Here is an 11,773-nt window from a genome sequence, read left to right as displayed (position 1 = left end):
TAGTTCGGCGAAGAGATAGTGAGATACAAGTAATATGAATGAGTGTGAGTGGTAATAGCAATCTGAATAAAATATGGCAGCGAGTAAACATTCAACAAAACAGTAAACAAACGGAGATTCGATGCTTGGAAGCAAGGCCCAGGGATCCCGCTTTCACTAGTGGACACTCTCAACAATGATCACATAATAGGACTACTCTACACCCTCTTGTTGGATGATGAACACCATTGTGTAGGATTACACGAACCCTCAATGCCGGAGTTAACAAGCTCCACAATATTCAATGTTCATATTTAAATAACCTTAGAGTGCAAGATAGATCAACACAACCAAACCAAGTACTAACATAGCATGCACACTTCTACCATCACACTATGAAAGGAGGAATAGATCGCATCAATACCATCATAGTAATAGTTAACTTCATAATCTACAAGAGATCACAATCATAGCATAAACCAAGTACTTCATGATGCACACACTGCCAACATTACATCATGGAGGAGGAATAGACTACTTTAATAACATCACTAGAGTAGCACATAGATGATATTCAACTAGATCACATAAAGAGAGAGATGAACCACATAGCTACAGCGGAGCCCTCAGCCCCGGGGTGAATTACTCCCTCCTCATCATGGAGGCAGCGATGGCGGTGAAGATGGCGGTGGAGACGGCGGTGGAGATGGCTCCGGGGCAATTCCCCGTCCCGGCAGGGTGCCGGAACGAGACTTCGTCCCCCGAATTGGAGTTTCGCGATGTGGCGGCGCCCCTGGAGTCTTTCTGGAGTTTCGTCAATTGGTACTGCGTTTTTAGGTCGAAAGGGGTTTTATAGGCGAAGAGGCGGCGCAGGAGGGCTGACAGGGTGGCCTCACCCTAGGCCGGTGCGGCCAGGGTCTGGCCCGCACGGCCCTATGGTGTGGGGCCCCTGGCTCTCCTCCGACTCTCCTTCGGTGTTCTGGAGCCTTCCGGGAAAAATAGGAGGTTTGGCGTTGATTTCGTCCAATTCCGAGAATATTGCCCGAACAGCCTTTCTGGGAACCAAAAACAGCAGAAAACAACAACTGGCCTTTCGGCATCTCGTCAATAGGTTAGTTCCGGAAAACGCATAATAATGACATAAAGTGTGAACAAAACATGTAGATATCATCAATAATGTGGCATGGAACATAAGAAATTTTCGATACGTCGGAGACGTATCAAGTATCATCAAATAAATTTTTCTCCTCAAAACTTGGGGGACTAAAAATATCACAACCAGCTTCCCCAAGCTTAAATTCTTCCATAGCATTAGCAATAATAGTATTCAAAGAGTTCATGCTAATAACATTGCTACAACTATTTTACAAACAAAGTTCCATGGGTTTTTTAATTCTCTCTTCAAACACCTCATGTCCTAATTCAAGATAAAGTTCATAAAGATCTCTAATTTTTTTGTTGTTTTCCATTAAGCCTAACTAGTGAAAATAAAAACAAGAGACAAAAAGATAAAATTGCAGAATCTAAAGGAGATAGCTTCGAGCACTCACACATCGGCAACAGTGCTAGGAAATAGCTTAGAAGTCGGAGGATGTGAATACCTTTTACCTTACCTCCCCAACAACGGTGCCAGAAAATAGCTTGATGTCTACGTGTGCTTCTATTCTTGTAGACAGTGTTGGGCCTCCAAGAGCAGAGGTTTGTAGAACAACAGCAAGTTTCCCTTAAGTGAATCACCCAAGGTTTATCGAACTCAGGGAGGTAGAGGTCAGAGATATCCCTCTCAAGCAACCCTGCAATTAAGATACAAGAAGTCTCTTGTGTCCCCAACACACCTAATACACTTGTCAGATGTATAGGTGCACTTGTTCAGCGAAGAGATATAGAAATACAAGTAAGATGGATGATTGTAGGTAGTAATTGCAATCTGAAATAAAAATGGGAGCAAGCAAACATGTAGCAGAACTGTTGGGAACGGTGTTTCAATGCTTAGAAACAAGGCCTAGGGATTATACTTTCACTAGTGGACACTCTCAACAATGATCACATGATAAATAAATAACTTCTCCTCACTTGTGCTACTCTCAAACACTCTCTTGTTGGATAACAAACACCATTCATTGTGTAGGGCTACAAGAGCACCCTCAAGCCGGAGTAAACAAGCTCCACAACTTCATAAAGGAATCACACACGATGCGCACACTGTCACCGTCACACCGTGGAGAGTGAATCCGGAGTTCATATTAAAGTAACCTATAGAGTGCATAATAGACCGTTGCAATTTAGACCGAGTACCAACATAGCATACACACTATCAACAATAGCTATGAAAGGGGGAATAGATCACATCAATACTATCATAGTAATAGTTAACTTCATAATCTACAAGAGATTACAATCATAACCTACGCCAAGTACTACATGATGCACACACTGTCAACTTTACATCATGGAGGAGGAATAGACTACTTTAATAACATCACTAGAGTAGCACATAGATTAATAGTGATACAAATCTCATGATCACATAAAGATCACACCATGGGAGAGAGATGAACCACATAGCTACCGGCCTCGGGGGAGAACTACTCCTTCCTCATCATGGGAGACAGCAACGGCGATGAAGATGGCGGTGGTGTCGATGGAGATGACTCCGGGGGCAATTCCCCGTCCCGGCGGTGTGCCGGAACAGAGACTTCTGTCCCCCGAAACTTTTCTTCGCGATGGCGGCGGCTACGGAACTCTTCGTGGAATATGACTGGTTGTTTTAGGGTTTTCGCGACTGAAAGAATATATAGGCGGAAGGGTGGTGTCGGAGGAGCCCCGAGGTGGGGTCCCCACCTGGCGGCGCGGCCAGGGCTGGGCCCGCGCCCCCCTAGGGTGTGGGCACCTCGTGGCCCCCCTTCGTCTCTCTTTCGGACTCCGTGAAGCCCCTGGAAAAATAAGAACGTGGCCTTTTGTTTCATCCAATTCCGAGAATATTTCCTGTGTAAGATTTCTGAAACCAAAAACAGCAGAAAACAGGAACTAGCGCTTCGGCATCTTGTTAATAGGTTAGTGCCGGAAAATGCATCAAAATGATATAAAGTGTGAGTAAACATGTGAGTATTGTCATAAAACTAGCATGGAACATAAGAAATTATAGATACGTTGGAGACGTATCAGATCTCCGCTCTCTTTTCCGCAAATTGGAACAACATTCTTGGAGGGAATCAAGTGATAAGACAATCCTCTCAAAGATAACAATGAAGGAGAGACGAAGTGGAAGAACCAACCAGATTTTGGGGAAGACGGGAACTATTTATATCTCTCCACAAAACTGGTAGAAACAACAAAACAAAAACAACCATAACTTGAACACCCGAACTCCAAATTTAATCATCTTGGGATCATTTCAAAGCTAGTAACAAGCTATACAATATAATGCAGAGAACCATCATAGTCCAAAAATGGAGGGTAACACAAAATGAGAAAATGTTTGACCTCTCTATAAAAGACTAACCGGTAAAACCTCCAACATGGAAAACACAACATGTTTCCCGTGCAAAATCTATTTTCGGTTAACGGGAGCTTGTCATGAGAATAACCATAAGCTCTAAATAATAACATTGATCAGATACAAGAAACAAATAATAAAGATGGTGCCAAGGATGAAAAGGTGTGAGCTCTCTCTGAACAACATGATCAAGTTACTCATTCGAGAGCCCTCTTGATACTATGGCAACTATCCTATAAACCGGTCTCCGAACTAACTCCACAAGATCGGTAAGAAAGAAACCCTACCAAGAACAAAACTTAACCTTGTGTGTTGAGATAGATTATGATGATCTTGACCGCAACAAGATGAAACACCTTTCTTGATTGTCCTTGATTGATGAATTCCTTTGGATTACTCCCCCATAATCCACTATGGGAGAGATTCTTCTTCATAATACTTCATGTATCCATGAACACCATATGGGTGGCAAGCTGAGATAGTTCATCTTCAACTTGAACACTATTTCTTCTTTCTTCGTTATGTTGGTCTCTTAAAGATACACATTAGAGCTCACTCCATCTTCTTGAAAAGATAGTTGTCATTGGCTCAACTGTCTCCTGGCCAATCTTCAGATCGCTCCTTGAATAACACCCTTGTCAACACTTGATCTTGTTATTTCAACCTTGAACCCAAAATATGTCTCAATCATTGTCTATGGTCAAATCTTGCAAGAACGGCTCAATGGAAACATTAGTCCATAGGTACTGCCATTATTTACCAAACACACACATGGGGGATACTTGCACTTTCACACGATTTGACCTTGATTCGAAGGGGGATTCATGGGGATGGGGATGAACTGATGAGGACATCCCTACCAAACTACTACCTCCGTCATTACAAGATGAAGATGATGCTGCTGTGAAGCTCAAGTCCAATGAAGGTAGGATTGGATCAATGACACGAGCTCGTGCGAAGCTACTTAAACAACAGGTGAACTTGTTCCTAAGTGATACTTTGATCGATGAGAACTTTATACTGCCTAAGTCGTATTACTTATGTATGATCAGGTATGAAGAGGAACCAAGCGTCGCACGAGGAGGAGAGGAGCAGCTGGACAAGAAGCTGGACGTGAAGCTGGACATGGAGCTGAACATGAAGACATCCCATGGACGCGCGAGGGAGGAGCGGGAGGCATGTGTGAGAGGAGGAGATCTTCAGGCCGGCGCCACGCCCGGTCAGATCGGCCGTGGCGCCGGGCTACCCGGTCCCAGCCCCGGTCGGCTGGCTCCCACGCCGGATCAGCCTGGTCCAAACCGGGTCCCACGCTTGTGCCAGCCGGGGCGTATCCAGTAAGCCTGGACGCTCTGTCCGGTCGCCATCCGGTCCCTGGCCCGGTCCAAACCGGACCGGCCGGTCCCAGGCCCGGTCGACCGGCCCCCAGGTCGGCCGTGTCCGAGCCTGTCTCGACCAGATCTATTCTGGGTCGACCTGAGGTCGTCCTGAACCCCTATATAAGTGCCCAGGACGTCCCCAAACTAGTTTTAGACCACGTTTAAGATAAACCCTAGTTCTTAGTTGTTTGCTATGCAAAACTATTGAATCCCTACACCATATTGCTTTGATTTGGTGTAGATCTGAAAGTCTTGCGTGATCCGTTGTTCCATTGGGAATTAGGAGGTTGCAACTTACCGCTTCGTGGTCGGCGGCTACGTGCGCAAGTGTGTGGAGTTGCGAATATCTTGCAGGGTTGAGAGCTGTTGCATTGGCGACAGGGACCAATCGAGAAATATCGTTGCGTCATACAAGTTATCTTCAAGTTATCTCCGTTGTGTTCATTGTGTGTTCATCACCACCCACCTCGCTTACTGAGAAGATCGGGCCACCCCTTATCATCTTGGTATCAGAGCTCAGCGTTTCCTCGGTAAGCCATCCACAATCCACCCCATAGTTGAGTTGTGAGTGTTTCCTATCCAGAAAAAGCCAAAAATATTGGGGTTAGGGTTTGCCATAGCCTTAGATTGCACTAATTTCGAGTTTTAGTTGCTTTTCGTAGTTGTTTTTGTGTATCTTTTTCTTTCATCTAGTATTGTTAGGGTTTGTGTTTCCGCTTTCATCTAGAGTAAATTTTTGTTACTCCGAGTCCACATAGCATACAGTGTGTTTGTCCAAACTATAGCTACAGTCTTTCGATATACGTGACTAGGAACTTCCCCCAGAAGAGACTAGTTTTACCGCTCGACAGGCTGCTCATTAGGGTTTTGGTGCTTTGCATTATCTGTTGGCCGTGTTATCAAGGAGTTGAGTCATAAAATAAAATAAAAACAGAAAATAGAAACGAAGCAAAAAGAGCTCCATAGCTGTGTGTGTTACAAAAAGAAAATCAAAACAGAAAAAGTGTGAAGTGCTAGTAAGATCAAGTGAAGGCCTAGTTTACTTTTCTGCACCTGTAGTTGAGCAATCTTGTGCCTGTTTCGTTGAGCTTTGCTAGTGTCTCTCGAGTGCATTGCAACCTTTCATCCATATAGCTGCATTGCCCCATTTATCGCCTTGTGTGAGTATCATTGGTTATCTACGGTCAACGCTAGAGCTTGTTATTGGTGCAAATAGGTAGCCTACCTACAGCCCCACATATATCCTGCTTTGCCGTGTGATTTGTTCTTATACCCTTGATATTCGCTTCGCTACATTCGTGCACTAGTTGTTACTACAAGTGGTAAGCAATAATAATTCACTTTGGAGCGGTAAGATTTCTTTTTTCTTATCAGTTTTGAATGAGTTGTGAGAGTACCACCATATATATTTTTGCTTTAGTGCACTAACCTACTAACCATGTCTGCTAGTGATGCCAAAATTGTTAACCAGGAAAACAAGAATTCCGCTGATATAATGACATGGAGGGAATATGAAGCTCTTCGTAATGAGATGCGAAGTGAATTCCGCATTCAGGATGATGAGCTTAGGGGTACGGTCCAAGGGATCTCCCAGAAGCTGGATGCTACTAGTGCGACCGTCACTACAATGACAGATCAAATGGCGGATATCCAGCGCAGTCTTCAAGGTTTGCAACAGGCTGTTGAAAATCTGACAAAACAACAGCAACAAGAAGAAGACGACGAAGCAGAAGATGAAGCACCTAATGCTAATCGTGGTGCTGGGCGTGGTAATCGCGGTCATGGTTTTGCTGAACTCCGACGTCCAGGTCGTGGGTTTGAGGAAGAAGATGGATTGGGTAAGCCCAAGTTCTCCATACCCAAGTTTGAAGGTGGAGCTGATGTTGAAGAATACCTCTCTCGGGAGCTGAAGATTGAGAAGTTATGGCGCTTACATAATTACACTGAAGATAGGAAGATCAAGCTTGCTTCTTCTGAATTTGATGGATATGCTTTGCGTTGGTGGGATGGACTTGTTCGTGCTCGCGAAGAAGATGGTGAGCTGCCTATTATCACATGGCATGCTATGAAGGCGGCAATGCACGATCGTTTTGTGCCCACTAATTATTTGTGGTCTATATATGATAAGTTGACCCTATTGAGACAAGGTGTGAAGACTGTTGAATAATATTACATGGAGATGGAGATGCTTATGCAGCGTGGCCGTGTCCGTGAGTCACTTGAGATGACAATGCAGCGTTTTCTCAATGGTTTGAAGTATGATATCAAAGGCATTGTTCGTCATTACAGTTATAACACTATGAATGAGTTGCTACATCATGCAAGAGAAGCTGAATCACAGTTGACTGAAGAAGCAAAGGTTAAAGGTCGTGCTACGGGAGCTGGGCGCTTCACGCCTCGGGCGCCCCCATCTACGGCGCCGGTGCCATCTACGCGCTCTGCACCTTACTCTACTCCGTCTAGCAAGCCGGTCTCCAATGTGTCCAACACAAAGAAGCCCGAATCTGCTGCAAGCACGAGTGGTTCTAGCATGCCTACTACGCGCAACCACGATATGAATTGCCATACATGTGGTGGCAAGGGTCACTTCAAAAGAGATTGTCCTAACCGCAAAGTCATGATAGTTAATGAGGATAATGAGTATGAGACTGGAGATGATGTTGATCCCAATGCTCCAGAAGATGATGACTATGACACTGATGGTGAAGATGCATATCCGTCTGATGCTCGCACTATTGTTGTGTCTCAGCGTGCTCTTAATGTGTTGCCTAGTACATCTACTCAGCGCTGCAATTTGTTTCAAACAAAGGCTTTAGTTGGTCCTGACAAGGCTTGCAAGGTTATTATTGATGGCGGGAGTTGTCGCAATTTAGCAAGCAAGGAGTTGTGTACGAAGCTGAAGTTGAAGTATCTACCGCACCCGCATCCATACTATATCCAGTGGTTGAGCGACAATGGTGAGATGAAGGTAAACCACATGATGCGTGTTGAATTTGAGATTGGACCGTATAAGGATTCCATTGATTTTGATGTGGTTCCTATGACGGTGTGTCACCTATTATTGGGTCGACCTTGGCTCTATGACCGTTCTGTGCAACACAATGGCCGTGCCAATACATATCGCTTGGAGTTCAAGGGCAAGAAAATCAACTTGCAGCCTATGTCACCACAATAAATTGTCAATGAATCTCGTTAGAAAGTTGAAGTCAACTTGGAAGATGCACCTATAGATAGGCGAGAGAATTGTAATGTCGTGAGTGATATAACGAAAAGTGAGCGAGTGAATTCCTTAGTTTTATTAGCCACCAAAGAAGACATGAGAGAATTTAGTGAGGATCCTACAACCATGCCTCTTGAGCTACTGTACAGGGGTACGATTTTGGTTTCTAACGACATGACACCTCTTCCTCTTAGTGTTTCTAATGTTTTGCAGGAATTCCGCGACGTGTTTCCGGAGGAGGTACCCGCAGGACTGCCACCATTGCGTGGTATTGAGCATCAAATTGACTTGATTCCCAGAGCTTCGCTGCCCAATAGGGCGCCATATAGGACGGACCCCGAAGAGACGAAGGAGATACAGAAGCAAGTACAAGCGCTACTCTACAAAGGTTATATCCGCATAAGCCTTAATCCTTGTGTTGTTCCTGTTATTTTAGTTCCTAAGAAAGATTGTACATGGCGTATGTGCGTAGATTGTAGAGCGATAAACAACATGGACACACACGTCATTGACAATGGAGTCATATTATTAGGTGAATGATATGATGTACTTACCAAACATATAAGTCTTGTAACGTGGTCATGTCACTGCGGTCAACGTTGCGATGCTTATGAAAGCGTAGAGACCTAATTCCTTAAACCGTGAGATCATATCTAATCGCTATCACCAGAAGCTGCTCTGATTACATCAAACATCATTCCATGATAGAGTGATCATAAAGGTGTTCTCGAGTATTCCGAAAGAGTAGGTTGAGGCGTATGTGTCAAGAGCGGGATTTGTTCATCCATGTGATAAATAGATAATCTGGGCTCACTCTGGAGAACTTTTACTGTACCCAAAAATTAACGTACTCACTCTGTGAGATTACATCCATAAAGCTGCGCAACGTATGACTAGATCATGGGGATGGAATCACATGTGAACTAGTTGAATGGATTTGTCAGACCCCCGATGAACAAATTAGAGGTGCGTTGGTAGCATTTGGGTATCTCCGACGCACCAAGTAGGTGGTACCCTAGCGATATTTTGCCGCCGACGAAACATCTATTTGGTACACTGGACCTATAGCCTATTTCCTAGTAGTAGCTAGTAGAAAAACGGGAAGTCCTCGTGCTAAGACCCAAAATGACCAACACACGAGAAGTGAAGCGTAGATCGGAAAGAACAAGAACCAAAACCAGGGATATCTGCCGGAACAAACCTCCACTCACCTTCCAACGATGCTGAACGCATAACCAAAACGGGGAGTAAACAGGATGTCTTTATTCCATCTTCATGAAGTGTCCATGGCAACGTGTTGTTGAATATGACACAAACCTTAAAAAGAATGACTAAAACAACAAAAAGCGAAGGCCTCCGTCCGACAAAGTGCAAGAACACCACGCCTCAATGGCGGCGCCAAGACAGGGAAATCCTAGCCGCCCGTCTCTCCCTCAGGAACGAAAGGGTACGTGTTGATTTGATATATCCCCAAATCCTTGACAGGACAAATTAACTACACTAAACCAGGCGGCGATTTGTTTCTAGCAGATTTACGTTTATACCAAGAGACGGATTGATAGAACCAAACCCTGGAACAAGGCAGACCGTGACAGTACATATTGGCATGTTGTTATTCATGTCGCCGTCCTGAGATGAGATCCCGGCATGGCGGAGAAACACGTGGTTGTGATCTGTGTCACGGTGGGCGCCCTGGCTCTCGCGGCAGCTGTGCTGGGAATCATCGGCGAGGCAACCAAATCCAGGGCAAGTAGACGTCTCAGTGATTCGTGTATATTTTTCGAAATGTAATTTCTCCTTTCCTCAGCCATCCGTGTATTGACGCGCGCTGGTGGTGGTGCAGTCTTTTGTCAGCTACGACGGGGTGAACTGCGTCTACCGGAGGACGCCGGCGTTCGACTGCGGGATCGCGGCGACCGCCTCGCTACTGACAGGACAGATCATCCTCACCGCCGCCACCGGCTGCTGGGATGGATGCCGGAGGCGGAGGCGAACGGGCGCTGGCTTCGCTTTCGTACTCTCATGGTAACTTACGCTAGGACGATCTGTCCAGTTTTAAGTTTCAACGCAGATTTATAACGTTCCTTTGCCATGCTGCACTTGGAGGGCTGCAGGTTTATGGCCATCCTGTCGACGTGCGCGTTTCTCGTAGGCGCTGTCAGGAACGAGAGCGGAGAGCGGCGACCGAAGGAGGACATCGCCTCTTACTACCAATGTACCGTCCTCGTCGCCGGGGTATTCGCCGGTGCCTCCTTCTTCTCCCTAGTCGCAGCCTTCGTCGGGATCACCTCGTACATCGCCACTGAAAGAGCTGCGAGCTCGATGCTGCCACCATCGCCACCGTGGTCGGAGAAGCTCGGGAAGGGTGTCGTGATGATGGACCAGCCACTTCATCAAGGATATCCGGCGGATCATCCGCAACCTGGGTCGGCCGAGGTCCGTACCGTCAAGGACCTGTTTGAGGACGACTGTGCAAATTATGTTTTGCGCGATTAATTTGTTCTAAGGTTGTGTGATTCTCAGTTGATTACACTAATTAGGCCTTACTAGAAAAAAGAAACCCATATGTTGCACCGAGAGAAAGAAATACTCAAACTCTCTAGCTAACTATCCGTGTTGTTGAAATACAAATGATACATCACTCAAAATTTCAATTATTCTATTATCTAACTGTATAACTTATGTGTTTTGTAGTTTATAATACATTGATAAAAGTAAGGACACATGATCGAATAGAACCAAAGGGAGTGTTCTGGAAATTGCACATTCCACCATTTATCATCTCTCTTTTGCACAAGCCACAAGTTGAACGTCTTTTCTTTTCTTTTCTTTATATATTTCATCCGTTGCCGGCGTAATCTATTGCAACTTTCACCATTTGATCATCTAATCAACAAATTAGTCCAATCAATAGCAAAACTAACAGGTAGGCCTCAAATGTCAGTAATCTAATTTATACACAAAGTCCAAAGATGTAGAATGCTTAATCGAAAAATTGCATTTTTTGGATGCACTCTAGGATGTAATCGACCCATTTTATAAGAAACATCAATGTTTACTCAATAATGTTTGGTGGTTTATTTTTGTAAGTAAATAACCAGCTCACTAACCAAATTAATTAAATTTTACTAAAATAATTGACCATCGAACATTTTATTTTGTGAATGCTTTATACAGTGTAATTTACCTATTTCCTGACATAAATTGTCCATCCAGTAGTTAACTCTAAATTTCTTCACATAACAAATTGTCCATCCAATAATATTTATTCTAACTGCTACTCCCTCTGTCCAATAGGAGGTGGCGTATAACCTTAGTTAAAATGTCAATGTTGATCAAATATATTGAATGAAATATCAACGACTATAATACTAAATAAGTATATTATAAAATATATCTTATGATGAATCTATTGGTATTGATTTGTTATTACATATGTTCATATTTTGGTATAAATTCTTGATTCAACTTGGAAAACATTGAACTGTTTTATCTAAATTTTGTAGGCCTCCTATTTAAGAATGGAGAGAGTACATGGTTAATTTTTTTGGTTGATTACACCCTAAAAATCACTCATAATTTTTCATAATTTTTGGACTTACTTATATTTCCTTATGGTTTGCTTAGTGTGTCACAAGTATCTATTTTGCAAATATCATACCAAACTCTTTTAGTACTCATTGATGTATCTTATAAAAATAA

Source organism: Lolium rigidum, chromosome 5 (assembly GCF_022539505.1).
Source record: "Lolium rigidum isolate FL_2022 chromosome 5, APGP_CSIRO_Lrig_0.1, whole genome shotgun sequence".
Lineage (NCBI taxonomy): Eukaryota > Viridiplantae > Streptophyta > Magnoliopsida > Poales > Poaceae > Lolium > Lolium rigidum.
The sequence above is the reverse complement of the archived record's forward strand: the minus strand, read 5'-3'. Positions refer to the sequence as shown.